The following is a 3,047-nucleotide window of genomic DNA, read 5'->3' as shown; positions in this document are numbered from 1 at the left end:
GTGGGGTGTTACCTGCACCCTGGGGGCCAAGTGCAGGCCAGATCAGGCCAATTACCGGGCCCTTAGGGAGATGTGAGCCCCTTGAAATGGTGGAAGTTTTTTTTTTTTTTGAGACGGAGTTTCGCTCTTCTCGCACAGGCTGGCACCTTTGCCCAGAGCAGGCACCAACATTTCTGGCTCTGGGTGTGACCTCAGAGTGGGGAAAATCCCCAACCCCCACCAGGACCACCTGCCGCCTAGACTACTTCAGATGCTGAGCCCAAGCCAGGGGCAGGAAGCTAGAATGACACCTAGGTTAATCCTGACAAAGTCCCTGGCTCCCCCCAGCTACGGGGCTGACGGGGAATTACAGCCCAAACCCCAGATGCTGACTCTCCAACACTGAGCCCTCAGTGCCCACAGGGAGATAGAATCAGCACACTATCCAGATGGGGAAATGGGCTCAGAGAAGTGCAAGAGCCTTGCCCGACGCCCCAGACCAGGGCTCCAGGCACAGAGTATTCTTTTGTCACTGTGTCCAGAGGGCAGCAGCTGCTCTAATGTACCTACCTGAGCCTGGCAACCTTCTCCAACTTCGGAAGCCCAGGAGCATGGCCCATGTCCACTGATGCACTTGGCATGAGGCGCGACCAGAGGGACGGAGGCAGATGAGTTTCACCTCCTCCACTGGATTGTGAGGGCCTAGAAGGAGACAAGGCTCTGCTTGAGAAGACAGTGGACAGTGGTTTCCCTCTGGATGGATCTCCAATGCCTGGATGGGACCTGGCTCAGACAGAGCACAGTTCTGCAGGTCCCTGAGGCACGGAGAGTTCACAGCTACTAAGTATAGGAGTCTAAATTCAAAGCCAACAGCATGACTCCAAAGTCCCTGCCCTAGCCCCTGGACCACCCACCTCTCGGGATTCACCCTTGCAGGCTCATCAGATGCCCAGGCCAGCAGCACAGCCAGCCAGGACCAGGGAAACTTGAGAAGCCTCAGAGCACCCCCAAGTATTCCAATCTAATCCTGGCACCCCTGCCTCTCACCACCCTTCTTCTTGCTTTAACCTCACCGCCTACACAGAGCCTGGGCCACTTAACAGATGCCTCAATAAATCAAGAGTCTAATCTTCTTGGGGGAAAAAAAAAAAGACTTAACAGATATATAGTTGCAAGTCAGAATGCTAAAGAATATAAACATATAACAAGTTAATGTACATATAAATTCAATATACATCCAATCATTGTGACTATGACACAGTAGAATATTAAAATACTATTTTAAAATTTTTACAAGCTTAATATTCTATTCATTCAAACTATTTATTTAAAATACAAATCATCAACATAATTTGCTACTAAAATCTCATGCAGTCCCTTCACAGGACACATGAACCACTGGGAGTTAATAAATTAGCAGCTGGTAGGCAGTGACACACAGCAAAAATGAAAACCAAGAGGTGAAATGGTTCTGAAATAAAGAAGGTTTTAAAGCTAAGAGAAATCATTGAATTACTAAGTCATTAGCACTAATTTTAAGCCAACTAATTAATATGAGATAATACAATGTCCTATGCTTTGGTAAATTCAAACTATATTTAAACACTGTCTGTAATGTGACTTTCAAAATGCTCCTGGCCTTACAAAGATGAGATTACAATGCAGTAATACACGCTAAAGCGTTTCCCCCTGCAAAGCATGTTGTAACTTTCATTAGTCACATTGAGAGTCCAGAAGATGAAGGAAAAGGTTGTAGATTTCGCTGAGAACTTACCAGAGTTGAACTCCTTCACTTTCCGTTGCCCAGCATTGGTGGGTTCCAAGAGTGGTGGCTATAGTGGCTCATTGGTCTTTGGTCTCTTAGAAGGTGGAGAATCATCATTATCTTGAAAAAGAAAATGGTCATTATTGAAGGAACCATCGTAGAGTTACAGCCACCTCCTGGTCAACAACATTCAAAAGTTGAGTGGAGGTTTAAAGGCATTTTGAGTATTAATAATTATTTCTCTATTGTGACCTTCAGCACACTTTTTTCTAGTTACATTTGAAATGTTATTCTTTTGGGATGTGCTCAAGTGAATACTGCTTTTTCCTCCGTCTTGCTTCATTACTTTTGAGTTTGCTTCATTTGAGTCATCATTATAAATCTTCCCTTCTCCTCAAATAACTTTCAAATTGTTGCCAAGAACTGTATTCTATTTTAAGGCTTTTGAGAAAAATCTTTCAATGAAGACAGCCACCTAAAGCTATACGAATATAGAAGGGGATAAAATAAAGCTTAGATTGGAAAAAAATTCAAGATTATACAAAATTCAAGCATACATAAACAAGGGAAGCTGGATAATTGTATGTTCAAATACTTTTAATATGTGCAAAATGTGTAGGCTTAAAGAAATAGAGCTGGCCAGGTATGGTGGCTCACGTCTGTAATTCCAACACTTTGGGAGGCCAAGGCAGGCAGAGCACTTGAGGTCAGGAATTTGAGACCAGCCTGGCCTACACGGTGAAACCCCATCTCTACTAAAAATACAAAAATTAGGCTGGGCGCGGTGGCTCATGCCTGTGATCCCAGCACTTTGGGAGGCCAAGAAGGCTAGATCACCTGAGGTTGGGAGTTTAGAGACCAGCCTGACCAAAATAGAGAAATCCCGTCTCTACTAAAAATACAATATTAGCCAGGGGCGGTGGCACATGCCTGTAAACCCAGCTACTCAGGGCACTGAGGCAGGAGAATCGCTTGAACCCAAAAGGCAAAGGTTGCAGTGAGACGAGATCGTGCCATTGCACTCCAGCCTGGGCAACAAGAGTGAAACTCCGTCTCAAAAGACAACAAAAATTAGCCAGGAGTGGTGGCACATGTAATCCCAGCTACTTGGGAAGCTGAGGCAGGAGAATCGCTTGAAACCGGGAGGCAGAAGTTGTGGTTAGCCGAGATCACATAACTGTACTCAAGCCTGGGTAACAGAGCAAGACCCTGTCTCAACAAAAAAGAAAAGAAAGAAGAAAAGAAGAAAGAAAAGGAAGGAAGGAAGGAAGGAAGGAAGGAAGGAAGGAAGGAAGGAAGGAAG

This window comes from Mandrillus leucophaeus, unplaced genomic scaffold (assembly GCF_000951045.1).
Source record: "Mandrillus leucophaeus isolate KB7577 unplaced genomic scaffold, Mleu.le_1.0 Scaffold1202, whole genome shotgun sequence".
In the NCBI taxonomy this organism is placed as follows: domain Eukaryota; kingdom Metazoa; phylum Chordata; class Mammalia; order Primates; family Cercopithecidae; genus Mandrillus; species Mandrillus leucophaeus.
The sequence above is the reverse complement of the archived record's forward strand: the minus strand, read 5'-3'. Positions refer to the sequence as shown.